Source organism: Papio anubis, chromosome 11 (genome assembly GCF_008728515.1).
Source record: "Papio anubis isolate 15944 chromosome 11, Panubis1.0, whole genome shotgun sequence".
Classification (NCBI taxonomy): domain Eukaryota; kingdom Metazoa; phylum Chordata; class Mammalia; order Primates; family Cercopithecidae; genus Papio; species Papio anubis.
Genome location: NC_044986.1, coordinates 88,510,608 through 88,528,474, shown reverse-complemented (window position 1 = coordinate 88,528,474; position 17,867 = coordinate 88,510,608). Strand labels below are relative to the sequence as shown.

At 42.4% G+C, this 17,867-nt stretch overlaps 1 pseudogene; it reads right to left on the bottom strand.

The window, feature by feature from the left end:
• Positions 1-335: 335 nt before the first annotated feature.
• On the bottom strand, positions 336-4,407 carry LOC101003178 (annotated as a pseudogene).
• Positions 4,408-17,867: the final 13,460 nt, after the last annotated feature.

The following is a 17,867-nucleotide window of genomic DNA, read 5'->3' as shown; positions in this document are numbered from 1 at the left end:
CTGATACCTTGTCAACCTAGTCTTCACTATCCATATTTCTAATAGTATTTTGGTCACAACCATTTAATTAGTCTCTAAGAAGTTCCAAACTTCCCCTTATCTTCCTGTCTTCCTCAGAGCCCTCCGAACTCTTCTCACCTCTGTCGGTTACCTAGTTCTAAAGTTGCTTCCAGATTTTCAGGTCTTTATAGCAATGCCCTACTCCCCAGTACCAATTTTCTGTATTAAGCCATTTTTGCATTGCTATAAAGAAATGCCTGAGGCTGGGCAATTTATAAAGAAAAGAAGAAGTTTAATTGGCTCATAGGTCTACAGAGAGTACAGGAAGTGTGGTGCTGGCATCTGCTTCTGGTGAGGGCCTCAGGAAGCTTACAATCATGGTGGAAGGTGAACGGGGGAGCAGGCATGTCACATGGTGACAGTGGGAGCAAGAGAGCAGGGGGTGGTGCCACACACTTTTAATTGGCTTATGGTTCTGAAGATAGTACAAGAAGTGTGGTGCTGACATCTGCTTCTGGTGAGGCCTCAGAAGCTTCCACTCACGGTGGAAACAACTAGATCTTGTGAGAACTCACTATCATGAGAACAGCACTAAGCCATTCATGAGGAATCCACTCCCATGACACAAACACCTTCCATTAGGCCCCACCTCCAACATTGGGGATCACATTTCGACATGAGATTTGGAAGAGATGAACATCCAAAGCATATCAGTGAGTGAATATAAGTTGAAGAGAAAGAAACAAATATTCATTCTAAAGTTACAGAAGCAAACTTTTGTTTGCCTTGTTTTTATTGACTTCTTTTGGATTATGGTCTAATGAGTTACATTTATTTGTTTTAGTTTAAAATACCCATATTCATTTATATAGTAAATATTGGTCTCTACTGAGTGTCAAGATATTTGTCTTTTAGTCTATCAAATTTACCTAAGAAATTCATATGTATATTTTCTATAACTTGCATTGAAAGATGTTGACTTAGCGGTCATTAATACCTAATTTCCCAAATGTGCAAAAGCTTAGGTAAATGGTTAATATAATGTTTGAGCATTAAGTGTGGGTACATGGATATTCAGGGTGCTCTCCTGGATTTAACCCAGATGTGTTTCTATGGATTTATTCTAATAAATCTGCTCTCTGTGAATCTTTAAGTAATCATTTTCAAATCTTCCAGCTCTTGAAGAAGGGAAGTATCTTTTATTTTTCTAACTCATTGTTTTTCTAGCTATGTTTCAGTTGCTGTGTTCTTTGAGGTTCAGCTGTTTTTGGATTTTTAGGTTCTTGAATTTTTTGTCTATCTCAGGATTTCCAGATGTTAATTGAGAGTCAGTTGCTTTTGGCTTTTGAGGTTCATGAATTTTCATCTATCTCAGTGTTTCCAGATGTTAACTGAGACACTGTATTTCAGGGTGTGCTCTGCGGGACAGAGGTAGGTGTCAAATCTGGACTCTTGTCACTTCTTACTTCCTGCTTTGTAGTTTTCTTAGCTTTATATTTCCTTTGATTTTTCAGGGCTGCTTTTGATAATGGTTTATCATTTCCTGGTTGTGATTTCTTATTCTGGGGTGATTTCTCTTCATGCAGCTTAGAATTGGTGATTGGTTTATTTCTTAAAGCTGGGAGTCTATCAGTCATTGTAAAGTTAGATTCCTAGTTGGGTACTTCACTTGGAACTGCTTGATAAGTTACTGCTTTTGCTGGAAATAGTTCATCCAGAAATGGCTGCCAAGAAACCTGCCATATTTCTACATTTGATGACACATCTTACTCATGCAGGACAGGACTGGTATAATGTCAAAGCTTGTATCCATTTTTAACACACAACCTGGGAGCATGTGTGATAGTAAAAGGTGCTCCCATCTAGGTACCTAGCATAATATGTATGAACAGAGGCTACTTGTTTGGAAATAAGTTTGTAGCTTTTAATATCCCACACTTAGGTTTGTTCTTCAGATTTCCGAATCCAGTTAGTATTAATATATGGCCACAAGGGCCAAATAGGCTGCCTTAGAGCACCAGTTCCAAGGTCAAACACAAGATCACATTTCAGGTTGAAAATCATAGCTTTGGCAGGCATAAAACCATACATAGCATAAAACTCAGTAGAACCAGAATTCCAAATTATATCATAAATGGGGCTAAGTTTTGGTAATTGAACAAATGACAGCATTTTCTCCATTGGTTGCAGTGCAATGCAGCCTTTGTTCCCCATAGCAGGAAGTTCTTGTCTTGTCAACATCTGTTCTCGCTATTACAAGCCAGCAGCGGCTTTTTCATTCCACAGCATTGTAACCTTATCAGCTTAGAGAAACTGCTGTTCACTAAAGCTGCATGAGGTCCAAAAAGTTGGGGTACGAGTATAATACAACAAATGAAAGTACACCCTTACTCCTGGAACATGGACAGACCCCTGTGTGACTGGAGTCCAAGCGATAACTCACAATTAATTTTTTGCAAAGACAATTTACTTATAATTTTATAAAATTGTCATTTACAAGGAAGTGAACTTTACTGTTAACATTTTGGACACAAAACAGTTTCATCATCTGACCAGATGGACACCAATTTGCATTTTTTTCTTGATGAAAGACTTCAAGCACACCCCACTTTCACGTGATGGAGTTGCAGGTTGAGTCTCCCAGCAGTGCCATGTGTAGGGAAGTGTAAGGCTGCTATATTGCCAGAACATGGGTTTTTGGTAAGAATTCAAGGCAAAGTGCATTTGGAGGTAGAAGAAGTGTAGTAAACCCATGTTAGTGACACTGATAATATTTATAATTTTTTTCCTTTGCCCCAACAAATGAGGGTCCAACTGTTGCTCAAGTTATAGACTTTGTAGTTTTCCTGAGATTTCCTTGGAAACACTATGCTTTCTGCAAAACATGGTGGTGCATTCACCATACAGAGTCCTTCTGATCCTCAGTTGGGTTCACATACCGACTGTGGGAACTTAGAAGCATCCTTATCTCTGAGTCTGTAGCCAAATCTTCCAGGAGTGGCATGGACAGCCCCACCATCTCCTGGAAAACAGTTACCTTTCTTTCCAATCCCCCTTCTTGTCATGAACTGTTATACTGCTGCTGGGTCTCTTTTTTTTTTTTTTTTTGAGACGGAGTCTCACTCTGTCCCCCAGGCTGGAGTGCAGTGGCCGGAACTCAGCTCACTGCAAGCTCCGCCTCCCGGGTTTACGCCATTCTCCTGCCTCAGCCTCCCGAGTAGCTGGGACTACAGGCGCCCGCCACCTCACCCGGCTAGTTTTTTGTATTTTTTAGTAGAGACGGGGTTTCACCATGTTAGCCAGGGTGGTCTCGATCTCCTGACCTTGTGATCCGCCCGTCTCGGCCTCCCAAAGTGCTGGGATTACAGGCTTGAGCCACCGCGCCCGGCCTATACTGCTGCTGGGTCTCTTACTTGACTAACTTGGGGGAGGTCTGTCCTCCCCTCCCCGCTGGAAAGTAATGGGAAATGCATGAATTCTCCAGGTACACAGCCTTTGCTCCTGCAGTTTCTCTTTGGCCATATGAATAAGCCCGCAATGAATCCTCAGCAGTAGGAATTTGGATTGCAATTGGTGCTCTCTGTCACCACTTTATTGATGTCGGCTGCAGAAACCTCCACCCGGTCTTCAGTGGGGTCCAAATGAACCAGAGCAGGAGGAAGGAAATAAACTGCCGTCCCTCCATAGGCTCTTATCAATTCACACTCAGCACCAAGGCCATCTGGCACCTGACTCACATTCCGCAACTGTGTCCACAGAATCTGAGATCTGGCAGGGCGGGGACTGACATCCCTCCTTCCCCAACTTCCAGCCTCATTCTTCTGGTACCCTCATCTCGAAAGGGTCACTACCATCCTTTACTTCCTCAATCCAATAATGTAAACAATTGGCTCAAATCTCTTTCACTCCCTTTCCACAAAGAGTTCACAGTCAGATACAAACACACCTCATACTCCACCATGCATCGCTGCTCTTACTACCACAGCTGTGTCACAGTGAGACCTCCTCCCCACATCCCCTCCTCCATGGCCTTTGCAGCGCTCTCTCTGCTTGCTTTCCCTTTCTCACTTTACTCACTGCATAACAGCAGCATGATTCTCCAAGAAGTTATTCCATCCATCTCCCTGTTCAAGGCCCTAGAACACCACTCATGGCACCTACAGTAGCTCCCCACGCCTGCCATTCCCCACACACCTGTCCCTCCTGCTTCCCAGCCTCAGGCTGAGTGCCTGTCCCCTGCTGGATCCCCAGCCAGGCCGCCTCTGGTGAGCATGGGCCTTTCTGACCTGGGAGCTCTGCACGGTTCCCTAGGCACCCTAGGTATGAAAGCCTTGTCCTGGGTCCTTCTGTGACGGCTTCCTTCTTACCTTCAGATGCTACTTTCTGAAGTAGCCTCTCCCGGGTCATATCTACCTCACTGCCCTGTTACTACCTTGCCTGGTAGTGTGTTGACTGGCCAATGGTCTGTCTTCCCAGGCAGAATGCTGGTTCAGTGAGGGGAGGAGAGAGGTCTTTCTCACCATTGCTCCCCAGCCCTAGCAAGGAGCCTGGCACATAGTGGGTGCCCAATACATGTTTGTTAAATGAATGAATTAGATCCTTTCCTTAGACTTCTGTGTCCAGTGTGGTCAGGAAATAGCTATTGAATGAAAAGTAAATAGATGAATGGATCAGTAATGGTGTAATTATGTTGTAAATCCTTCTGCAAATGCCCCCGACATGCAAGGCAGCTCCTGGGTGTGAAAGCATCTCTTCTCGCAGTCATGCTCATGCAGCGGCATTGTTTATAACCAGATTTCCTTTGATCTTTTGCAGGACAAGAATTCATCTTGTGTGGGTGGAAGAGATCATGACTCTGGAATTCTAAAACATCTCCCAGATTGATTTTTTTTTTTTCACCAAGGAAGCACCTGTGGATGTGGGGTCCTAAATGAGAAAGTTCTGATTTTATACATCTATGATTTGGATGGAAACAAAAGTGAATCTCTGACCTTCTGGTCACCTCTCTGACTAGCTCTCCCATTCCTGTACATTTACTCCAGGGGAAAGTGCAGAGGAGGTGGGCCACGCCAGGAGGGGCACAGCCATTGGGGAATCTGAATTAGTGGATTTCAAGCAAAGTTAGTGTCTGGGGCTAGGACCACCTGGAAGCTCCTGTGGTCTTCCAGAGCTGACACAAGTGGCAATGAAAATGGCCTGAAGGAGAGGTAAAGCGACTTGCTACAATAGCCACTGGCCCTTGCCTCTGGGTTTGCCTTTTGTCTTCTCTTCCTTGCTCTTTAAACCTGGCTATACTTACCCTCCCTTGGAGAACACTCTTCCCAAGACTGACTGTAAAGTAAGGCTGCCCCTGCAAAGCCCAAAGATGAGCCTGGCTGAGAAACAAGGAATACTCTCTCGGCTCTCCAGACTCCTCTCTCCCCACTGTTGGTGAAGCTCATGGCTGGTGAAATCTTGGCACGTTTAACCTCTCCATACAAGTAACTCCTTGATTGTAGATTTTGGAAGCATCTGAAAATACAAGATAGCATTAAAGTATGCATGTGTGTGTTCGAAAGAACAGATGGGAAAATCCCTTTCCCATAGCTATTAATAACCCTTTCCAGGCACTAAAAGAACAACAGCCATAACTCTCACCCATCCAAAAAGTGCTGAGCACAGCACTTTCTTACTTTACACACCTCCTCCCTCCTAATTGTTCACTGATTGGATTTCTGTTCTGATAACTCTCTTTAAAAATTTAGTTTTATGGAAATTTCTCCCGTGTCTGAGCTCTTTCATTTGGCCAAGCTCTTCACTTCTGTGGCTGCCTCTTCTACCCTGTGAAACTGGACCAGGGTGGCATCTGCTCCCAGAGGTGCTGCAGCCCCAAACGGGCATGATCATCATGTGGCTAGGGCCACTCAGTGCAGTTCCAGAAGACCCTAACTCCCCACAGAAGAATCGCCATGTGGGCCAAGTCCTACATCTTCTGGCACTTGAGGTCCCTTCATTTTGTCTCCTGCCACTTGATAGAGGCCTGGTGTTGAATGAGCACTCTGTGAATGCTTGTGGAATGAGGATTTTCACCTCTCACCTCTGCTCCCTCTGCTAACCAAGTTCTCAAGATTCTTGGTCACATCATGGCCTTTCCTGGGTTTGAGTCTTTGAACAAGAACAAGGTGTTCTGTCTGCCCATCTTGCCTTAAGAGCACCCATTTTCCAGTTTCCTGATGTTGAGTCCCTGTGTGTTTACCTTTGAAAGGAATAATTTGAAAATTTGCAAAAGGGTTGAAAAGTGGAAAATGGTGCCGTAAATAGTCTGAGACATAAAGGAAATTTTTGATGAAAGGAAGTCAGTGGCATTGGAACCAGTGGTTTCCAGGATTCAGCACTGAAATGGGATAGGAATGGATGGGCTTCCCCAGAGAGTGTGACCCCCCCAGCTTGAAATAGCAGGGCTGGGAGCACTGAGGCCAGGGTAGGAAGCAGGTTGGAGGGAAGGACTTAGAGGACCACACTAACACCCTGCCCAAGCTTCACTTGGCTCAGCCTGCAAGCCGGGGAAAGGAAGATGTGCCTGTAGGCTTTGAGCACCAGTGGGCAGAAGCACAGAATGTCTCAGCTGGCTCAGAGCTGCACAATACACCTAGGAAACACCAGCCCCAATTACTCGGCCCTGCAGTGAACCCCTAATTCTTCTGGCAGCTGAAGCAGGATGAACTAAGTTTGTATGAATGAGGGAAGTTGATCAAAATTTACTATTGAGTGAAAACATGAGTCACAAAAATTATATTTCCATATAGTACACACAAGCATGCACAAATACACACACACACAGAGAGAGAGAGAGAGAGAGAGAGAGAGACATCCTTACATCCCTGAAGGGATTTACAACCAAACGAACTCGGGATTCAGATTCAGAACTGGACTTTCTCTTACAGGTGCTGTCTTATTTCTCCTCTCATGCAATGATCTGGTTCCTGATTCTGAGGGACTGGCTGATTCTGAATTCCTGTTGGTCATGCTTTGGGGAAGAAACCTCCAGTCTCCTGACTGTGCATCTCAAACCCTGATTTCCCTTCCAGGACAGTTCCCTGTGTGCGCCTGCAGCCAATTTGCTTGCTAGGTTGACTATAGCCTCCCAGTAGAATCTATAGATTATCTGTGGGATGTTTGCGCTCCATTGAGCCTAGTTTGATACATAAATGTTCAATTGACCACATCATTTAAGTAATGTCCAAATTGTGTCACTGGAGGGCTCTGGTTGGGGGCTGGACCTCAGGGGCCTGCAGAAAGATACTTGGATTTTCTCGTAAGTTTAAAGGGGACTTGATCTCGGCTGCCACTGCCATGTCACTACCCTCTTTTACTCAGCCTCTGCATAACCCCTGGTTCTGATGGTGCACAGGTGGGAAGGCCATTGTGCCTCCCTTATTCTGGGCCACAGGGGACACCCAGCTCTGAGCACTCAGCCAGAGGCCTCAGGAACACCCCAGGGAGACTGGCACCCAGCCAGCTCATTGCCTGACTTGGCTGCAGCCCCAGCCTGTCTTTGAGGTATTTAGAAAGTGCAGCATGAATGCCTCTGGCATGGCCCCAGCTGTGGGAAAATAAAATGCGTCATTTCTCAGAGACAAGTTCTCAGTGTCAAGTTCAGTGTCATTCAAGTGGCCCCTAACAGAAGAGTGTGCTTCCTGTCCAGGGAGTATTGCCCTTCCATGTTGGACAACTGCAGGCATCACTGGCCAGAGGACACAGGGACAACCTGAGAGAGACCTGGTTCTGATTTTCTATAAAGAAAATTCATCACCTGAATTTCCACTATTTTAATACAATCTCCATTGTTAAAAAATAAACTTTGGCACACTGAAATTTCAGAGTTTATTTAAGCAGTGATTCATGAATTGGGCAGCTCCAAACTAGGGTGGTTTGGAACTCCCCAGAGGTAGATGAAAAGCTTTAAAAGGGTGAATGTGGAAGCAGAGCAAACAAATTAGTTGGTTAAAATTTGAGCAATGGCCTTATTTGGACTATGTAGGTGGGAAGTTCAAAATGATATAACTAATAATGTTCAGTTGGCTGGTGGTGGGCTGAGCTTAAGTTTAATTTTTAAAAAATTAGTCATATATAGGAAACGAGTCTGAGTTAGGTTTCAGTGGTTTGTTTATATAGAAACCCAGGACATAGGAGCCACCTCAGTCTAATGGCCTCCCCATTTAATTATTTTAACATCGTTAGTGTTCTAGAACCAACCTTTATATTTTAAAGCATATATAGAGCACTCTCTCTCACACACACACATACACACATGTGTACATATGCATACATATTTATTTTTGCGTATTGGTCTTTTATCCTGTGACCTTGCTGAACTTACTTATTCTAGGTTGGTTGGTTTGTTTGTAAATTTCTTGGAATTTTCCATGTAGACTATTATTCTCATCTCCCAGTATTGAAACTTTTTCTTTCCAACCTATGTGCCTTTTAGTTTCTTTTCATTTCTCATTGTGCTGGCTGGATTTTCTAGTACTATGCTGAATGACAGTGGTGAGAGTGGACATCCTTGTCTTGTTCTAGAGCTTAGGTGCAAGCACTTGGTCTTTCACTGTTAAGTATAATAGCTGTGGATACTTTGTAGATGTTCTTTATTTCTAAACTTCTAGTCCTCAGTGGTCCCCTATCCGTGAATCTTTTTTTTTTGTTGCTCAATTAAACTCTGTTAAATTTAATTTATCTAAGGTTTTTCTTTTAAAAGTTATATCTGAAATATTTTCGCTTGTTTGTTTTTTAAACTATGTATAGTTGGGTCATATTTTTGCTTTAATCCACCCTGTCAGTCTCTATTTCTGCTTTTCATTTGGTGTGTTTAGACTATTTACGTGTTCAATAGTTATTGATCTATTATTTGATCAATATAATATAATATTGAGGTTATCTACCATTTTATTTTTTATTTTCTGATTATTTTGGTTGCTTGTCTTTATGTTTTCTTTTTATTCACTTCCTGTGGGAGGCTTGAATATTTTTAGAATTCCATTTTGACTTAGATAGTGTTTTCCAATGTATCTCCTTGCATATCTTTTTAGTGATTACTTATGTAAATTATATGTACATAACTTATCACAGCCCATTTGGGTTGACATTGTAGCAGTCTGAATGATTTAGAACACTTACCTACTCTTATGCCCCTTTACCCTCCCCCATTCTTAATATAATCATCTTTAATATTTCCTCTACATGTGTTGGGAGCTATACAGACATTATTACAAGTTTTGCTCCAGTGGTCAAACATACATTAGGAAATTTAAGAGGAGTAAAGTCTGTTGTATTTACCCGTATTTTTGCTTTTTCTGTCATTCATTCTTTCTTCCTGATGTTCCTGTACCCTTCTTTTATGAATTCCTTTCTGTTTAATGAACTTCCTTTAGACATTTATGGTAGGTCTGCTGGTGACAGATTTTCTTGGTTTTACTTTATCAGAGAATGTCTTGATTTCCCCTTATCCCCTGAATGATATTTTTTCACTGGATATAGAATTCTGAGCTGATAGCTCTTTTCTTTCAGCACTTGAAAAATGTGCCTCTTCCTTCTTGCCCCCGTGGTTTCTGAAGAGAAATCTTTTGTTCTTTGAGATGTTTTTATGCTGTGGTTAAGTTATTCTTTCCCTCTGACTACTTTGAAAAATTTTTCCTTGTCTTTAGTTTTCAGAAATTTGACTATGATATATTTTAGTATAAATTTCTTTGGTTTTATTCTGTTTATGGTTTTCTCAGCCTCTTGAATATGTAAATTTATATATATTTCCAAATTTGGAAATTTTCTGACATTATATTTTGAATACTTTTTCAGCCTCTACTCCTGTTCTCCTTTCCTTTGGGGATTTTAGTGACACAAATGTTAGACCCTTAGTTATAGTTCCACATGTCCCTGAGTTTATACATAAAAGACATCAGGTATATATATGTTAAATATAAATATATATCTTTAATGTATCTTCTTTCTGTTGTTCTTTCCTTTGTTGGGTATATTCTATTTTATTTTCAAGTTTACTGATTCTTTCCTCTCTTTTCTTCATTCTGCTGTTGAGTTCATCCATTGAGTTTTTCTTTCTGCTTTTGCATTTTTTAATTCTAAAATTCCTATTTTGTTCTTATTCATATCTTTTATTTCCTTGTTATAATTTTCTTTTCTTTTTTGGTAGGGGGGACAGTCTCGTTCTGTTGCCCAGGCTGGTATTGCAGTGTTGAGATCTCAGCTCACTGCAACCTCCGCCTCCTGAATTCAAGCACTCCTCCTGTCTCAGCCTCCCGAGTAGCTGGTATTACAGGCACGCGCCACCACGTCCGGCTAATTTTTTTTTGTATTTTTAGTAGAGATGGGGTTTCACCATATTGGCCAGGCTGGTCTTGAACTCCTGACCTTGTGATCCATCCACCTCAGCCTCCCAAAGCGCCGGGATTACAGGGGTGAGCCACCGCACCCAGCCTCTTTGCTATAATTTTCTATTCTTTTCCAAACATCTTTATCTTTGCTCCTTGAAACATTTTTGTGGTGCCTGCTTTGAAATCCTTGTCGGAAATATTCCAACATCTGTGTCATCTTGATGTTGTAATTTGTTAATGATCTTTTCTCATTCAAATTGAGATCTTCTTGGATCCTGGTATGTTTAATTGAATCCCAGACACCTTAGCTATTATGCTGCAAGACTTTGGATACTGATTAAATCTTGTGTTTTAGCAGGTCCCCTCTGATGACATCTTAGCCATGAGTGGAAAGGGTATCTCTTTACTACTGGGTGGGCATTGAAGTTGAGGCTTCTGACAAGGTGTCTAGAGACACTGTGGGAGGTGGGAGGGAACTCATTACTGCTTAGCAAAGATGAAATTCCAGCCTCCACACTTAGTCTTCTTGACTTAGGAAAACTTGGGCAGGTTTGAGGGAGCCCCTTTACTCTCTGGCAAGAGTGGAAGTGCAAGCTCTCTACCCAGCCTTTGCTAGTGGGATAAAAGTGGGGCTGCAGGTTTTTTCCTGTGGTGTTCTGCTGGAGTAGAATGGTTATTGTCTGTCTTGTGAGGCTGTACAATTCCTGGTCCCTTGGCTAAAGTAAACAGCTTTTTCTTGTGGAGGATTGGGAGTGCTATTTTTGTCTGTATCTGTTGGCATTTCCGGGTCATTAGCTTCTCTAATACCTAGTCTGGAATATATGAGGCCAGAAGAAAATTCATAGAACTCACCATTATATCATTTGTTGGATTCTGAGGTCCCTAACTGGTCTGCCTTTTTTCTATTTACTTTTCAGTCTTCTAATTTTTTTAAAAATAAAGTCCAGATTTTTAACTATACTCAGCAGGAGGAATAGTTTAATATGTACAGCTACGCCCCCTTGGTAGAGCCTCTATCATTTTGTTTTTAATGTGTGTGTGTGTGTGTGTGTGTTTTAAACAGTTTACTGCTCAGTTTTGCTTTTACCCTAACTGAATTTCTTTACTTTTGAGTGAGGAAATTCAGCCCATTCACAATGACTCCAAATCCTGCTATAAAACAATGCATTTCTTCCATTTTGTTTACTACCTTTGTGCTTTGCAGTGATTACCTTTTCTTTTTTAGTTTGCTGATTTAATCAAGTAAAATTTTATCTTTCTTCCCTGTGCCCCAATGTCTTTAACTTGGATGATCTATTATGCTTCTCGATTGCACTTTGAGTGGCCTCCTATGTGGCCCACAGCTACTAAGTATAGTGCTCCATTGATCCTCTGTCCATATTTTGAGGTTCTGGGAGAGTATTCAGTAGGAACACAAAAGCTGTGACTTCTCAATCTGTTCTTTGGAGCAAGTTTACATGCTTATATTTCTCTAAAAGAGCATAAGAAAACTAAGTTGTAGAGGTAGGACCCAGAGGCAGTGGATCACACTGACTTTAGGGGTATCTGAATGCAGCTGTCTTCCCTGGGCAAGATGACAATCCCAAGGAAGTTACGGCCCTAAAACCTCACATTGTCATCATCTGAGTCTGTTCCACATTAAATGAACCCACTAGCCACAGCCTAAAGGGGACCTGGAGAGTCCACTTTGCGTAGGGAAAATAATTTCAAAGAAGTCCCTCTTGTCTTCAGCTGGTTCTTCTTAAAAGGTGACATGAGGGTATAACCCAGCATCTCAAAGCATCTCAACCGTCTGTCTTTTGGGTACAGGCCCTCCTTATCCATCATACTATTTTGGTGAATGAAGATGAAGTGCCTTGGCCTGGAGCCACCTGGACTGACAGGATTTTAGGTTAATTGTCTCCACCTGGGACTTGTCCATCATTACGGTTATCTTCTAAAGTCCGCTTATGTTTTAGACATAGTTGGTGCAGAAAAGCAAAGATTTGTAGAAATTATTTATTTATTTATTTATTTCTGAAGCAGAAGCACATCCTGAAAGGCCTCACAAGTTCAGGTATTCACTCAAATTAGGTCAGAACACGGGAAGATGAACCTTATGTGTGCCCCATCGGACTCTGAACACTTGCTTAGCCTCTCTATGCCTCAATATTCCCCTCAATAATTTATTTTATTTTAGAGATAGGTTCTTGCTATGTTGCCCAGGCTGATCTCAAAGTTCTGGGCTCAAGCTATCCTCCTGCCTCAGTTCCCAGGTATCTGGAACTATAGGTGGCATTCTTATTTTTAGGAGTCATAGCATAAAGAAATAAATTAGATAAATGTAAAGTATATCAGGTGATGATACGTGTTAAGAGAAAAGCAAGTCAGGAAAGGAGATATGGAGGACGTTGGAGGGGGCTGAAGCTTTAAATAGGTTACTCAGAGAACTCCTCACCTAGAAGAGGGCATTGTGCAAGGATCTGAAGGAGGTGGGGGAGGAAGCCCCGTAGATGTCTGGGCCAGGGGTGTTCGTGGTAGGAGAAACAGCCAGCATCAACTCCCTGAACTGGGGCATTCCTGGGGTGTCAGAGGTTCAGAAAGGACACCATTGACTGAAGCAAGGTGTGCAAGGAGCAGAGTGGTAGAAAATGAGTAGGGGAGGTGGTGGATGGGGTCCTGGGGTGGAGTAGGGAGGGCAGACTGGGATGGAGACCTTACTGAAAGCTCTAAGTACACTGACTTTGTGCATTTAATGCGAAACCACTGAGACTTTTGAGTAACAGGTGATGTGACCCATTTTTTGTGTTAAGTTCTCTCTGGGGTTCTGTGGAGTGCAGAGTTTATGGAGCCAAGTGTAGAATCAAAGACGCCAGTGAGGAGGTTACTGCAGAAATTCTGGGAGAGGTGACAGGACTGGACCAGGGTGCAGGTGACAATGAGTGGTCAGGTTTGGGAAGTGTTTGGAAATAGAAATGGAAGGCTCTCTGCTGATGGATTGTGTGGAGTGTGAAACAGAAAGGTAAAACATGACTCTAGGTGTTTGGCTGAGCAAGTAGAAACTCACAGCGGAAACTGATGAAATTCAGGCCACAGGTACATTTTCATTTAAAAATATCCAAATTTCTGAATTTCTTGAACAATTGGAAGACCTGACATCAATGGGCCCAAATTATTGCATAACTGCAATTTGCTAGAGGTGAGTCCATGCTTTCTTTCAGAAGAGCGCAAATGCCTTCTAATTTGCCACAGTCTCCACCCCCCACCTCCCTCTCCGCTGTGCTCATGTTGCCTGCCAGGTCCCGGCAGTCATTTTATTTTATAGCTGTTGTGTTCCAGATGCTATACTAGAGACTTCCATATGTCCTTATACTTAAGAACATATGAAGAGAACAAGAAGACTTATTGTTGAGAACTCTGACTCTCACTGTATTCCTAGAGCCACCCCAGCAGAGGTGGCTGTAAGTGATGAAGAAAGTCAGAAAACCATGTGTCCAAGGTTCTGCTCTTTCCCATTATACAGAAGTTCCTATCTTCTTCCATCCCCTTCCTTATAGTCTGGGAGCCCCAGGTGTGACTCATGCATTTTCTGGGCCACTGTGTAGTACCTGCTCTTCCCTGTCTCTTCTGACGCCTATGATCTGTCCCACCACGTGAAACAGCTGGAATCAATGTCGCTCATGCCTCCTGCTTACCATGTCTCCTTCCGTTCAGTCAGCACATGGCTTTATTGCAAGTCTTTGTCCTAAGATTTAGGTGGATTCTAGGAACTACAGGATAATCCTAGTGAAAGATACCATGTTGTCTTCTAAGTCACCCTGAGCCTATAAATTTCCCCCATTTTTTCCTTAGGACAAGGCTCATCCCAGGAGGATCCATGATGCTTTATGAAGACAGTCCCAACAGCCCATCTCTGTCATCCTCCAGACATGCTAAGGCTGAATCATGGAGCAAACACAGCACAGGCTCAAGCTGAGACCCTGCCATGTGACCTCCTAGTTCTATGAAATACCCTTAAACAATGCAGAATTGACAAATCCTCACAGAACTTGATAAAGGTACACATATTTATTATATAAATGTCTCAGTAAATGAACAATTTTCTGTAGTGCTTAGTAGACTTCTGATTCCATGGGATGTTTCTAAGTAGAGGTTTCTTGGTCAAGGAATTTGGAAAATGCTCATAGCATATACAATTCTGGGAGGCTTAGGAAACACATTAGTGTATTCAGAGCCCCAGGAAGCCCTGCAGTAGTCTGCCACTTGACTTATTCCAGTTTATCCCTACATTATGGCATGCTTTTATCACTGAATACCTTCAGAACGCATTTTGGGAAAACTTTTATTTATTCGTGGCAACCCTGGAGAAAAAACTTAGAGGTAAAGTTCCCTCTCTGAGAGGCCATAATAAATGTGAAAGTGTGGAAAAGAGCCCTCATCCTCCACCTCCGAGGCTGGTGTTCTTGCCAGGATATCACCCTATCAGTTCTTCCTAAAACTCTTCTGTCCCCAGTACAAATACTCTCATCACTACAATGCCTCACTTCCACAGGGCTTCTCATGGAGCTGCAGGAGTTCTTTGCAAAGTCCTCCAGCCCTGGTCTAGGAATTGAGATTGATCTATCACAGCAAGAGTTGCCTCACAGATGCTTGATTATTGTTACTGGTTACATGTGTGATATGTAGCGTACATATCAACTACACTTTTAACGGATAACTTTTACTTATTTTTTTTTATTTGGAGAATGATATGTGCTCATTAAAGAAAAATTGGGGGAAAAGTTGGTAAAGAGTGAAGAAGAAAAATTCATGTCAACCTAGAAATAGCCCAGTTAACATGCTGGTGTCAAGGGTGTACATACACATATACATGTTTGCATGTTTTGGGAACAATTTGAAACAATATGCATGTTTGTTATAGTTTTGGAACTGTAACAAAAATGCACAGTTATAGTTATTTATCATGACTTCCCTGTTTTCCTTACCATGATAGGTTGTGAAGATATTTACATCTCATTAAATACTCTTTGGGATCAGACTTTTAATGGCTGCACAATGCTGCCTTGTATGAACGTGTGATGTTTCACTCCGCCATTGGTGGTAGAGTCAATGCCACAGATTCTCCATACCATTTCCTCTCTCTGAGCACTTGGTAAGCCTTCATTTCCAAATCTCCCTTGCAGTTTGAGTTCTGGACATTGGTTGTGGACAGAAGTTATGGATGCTACTTCTGTGCCTGATGTATCTGTCCTCATTAGCAACTGTTGGTGACAGAACCACAGGTTGGGAGCAGCCTGGATCTAAGAGTCACTGCTTGGGAGAAATCTGCTTAGAGATGCCCAAACTACATCAGACATTAAGTGAGAAATGAATCTTTGTGTGTTGAGTACTGAAATTTCGACGTTTACTTGTTACTGCTGCATTGCTTAGCATACACTAACATGTCATCACTCTAGTTACATCTTTGGGTTTGTTTTCAATTTATATTTTTAAAATAGAGTTTTAGGACACATATTAAAGCATATATCTTTGTTTATATCTCTGACTACTTTCCTCAAAAATATCCTGCTTTTGAGAAAATGTGTACCAATGCATGCACCCCCTCTCTGCCACACACAGAGTACTGTATGAGAGTAACCATCAGATCTTGGCCTCATCAAAATTGTTCATTATTCTGAAAAAAACTTTTGCTGATTTTATAGAGAGCAAATAGCATCTATTATGTTAATTTGCATGTTTTTGATCTCTAATAAGGTTGAAAACATTCTTTCCTAAGGTCTTTCTGGGAATGAGTATACGTGTGATAAGAAAGCTGAAGCTGCCGCCATTAGCATATCCCCACTTCTCTGGCTTCCATGAGTCTTCTGGCTCCATAGGCTTCTTTGATTGAGCTCTACCCATGAAGAAAGGTGCCCCTTGCATCAGTCTTACAATTAATTGCCTTTTTAATAGCCTGGAAGAGTATGGCTGTGTCTATACAGAAGTGAAGATACTGATTCTTTCTATTTCATGTGTCTTTAAAACAAAGAGCAGCCTCCTGGCTGTCCAGGGAGAAGTGGGTAGCAAATCTGAAAAGGTTGCATGGACTCTTACTGATGATACAAGGAACTCACGGTCTAGGACAGACACATATACCACAACAGACCCCGTCCTGCAAAAAGGCCAACCAAGGGGTTGCAGTAGTACAGAGAACACGGGACCACTTCTGCCTGGGGGGCTGCAACATTCAAGGTGGATTTTGAAGGTGACATTCAAAATGACACTAGAGTTTGATCTCTGGTCCTGAGTCCCAGGCTGGGCCTTGTCTTCCATGGACAGGCCTCATGGCAGCCTCTCTAATGGGATATACAAGCCAGGTTTCCCTGTGCTGAAAGGTGATCAAATCAGACAAATTGTAAATCCACAGCTCTTGTTTTGTCAGCATGTATATTTTTATAGAAAGGAGCACATCTCTGACGAGCTGGCCAGATAATCATCTCTGCTTTTCCTTACTTCTTCAGAGCTGTGAAAGAACGCCCTCGGCAGGGACCTGGTTTTAATCACCTTTGATTAACACAGAAGCTTTTGAAAGCAAAGGTGCTTTCTGTAAACCATAGCAGGATCCAGAGGCATTAACATTTCAGACCTTTCCTCAGTGTATGAAAAGCCTAAAGGAGATTCAAGGTATCAAGCCCATGGAGACAAAAATCACTGCGTGGGGAGTTACTTTAATGCCTCTGACTCATTTCTCACAGAAAGTTTTTGGCTTTTTATTATCATTATTTTTTCAATCTTGAAAAATTGCAGGCCATACAAAGCCAGAGCCTTCTGGGTCCAGGGAATGTTTCAGCTTGCCTTTTATTTAGTGCAAAAGGAAGGCTTTTAGGAGAGATTGAGAGAAGCCAGGGAAGCCTTGGGAATGGACCCAGAAATGATTAAGAGGCTGGAAATACCCAGCCTAGAAGAAAAGGCAAGAGGGTTTATGGGACTTCACTGGAGACCGTGGGTGAAGTTACTTTGTGCCCTTAAGAAAACTTAAAAGTTAAAACATAGTGTTCCCCTTACCCTGGGATTCTATTATGGGCTGCATGGGTTGGCTGGGGACATAGGAGCCCTGATGCACACAGGCAACAGGCAAGGTCTTTAAAACTAGGACCAATATCCATCCTTTGGCCTGGTTTAAGAGTGGATCTACTTTAAAGTCTGTATTGCTGAGCTGATACAGGACTTCTAGGGGTAAGACTCAGCAATAAGGGAAAGAAAAGAACAACAGGGCAAATGCTTGTGATATTTGCTTTCAGAAGCCCTAACTTGGAGCATACACCTCTGGCTGCAATGAGTCTGAGTGAATATTGAGAGAAATAGGCTTATGGGTTCACCTGGATAGGAAAGTCATGGTGAATTTGTTCTCTCCAGTGTTTCTCAAAGTCAGGCAGGACCAGGCACATGTTCATGGATGAGCTTCCAACTTTCTCTTCTCTCATTTCAGAGGAAGGGGTTCCCCAGTGGAAAATGCAGCCATGGCTAAGGGTTCATCTTTGGTTT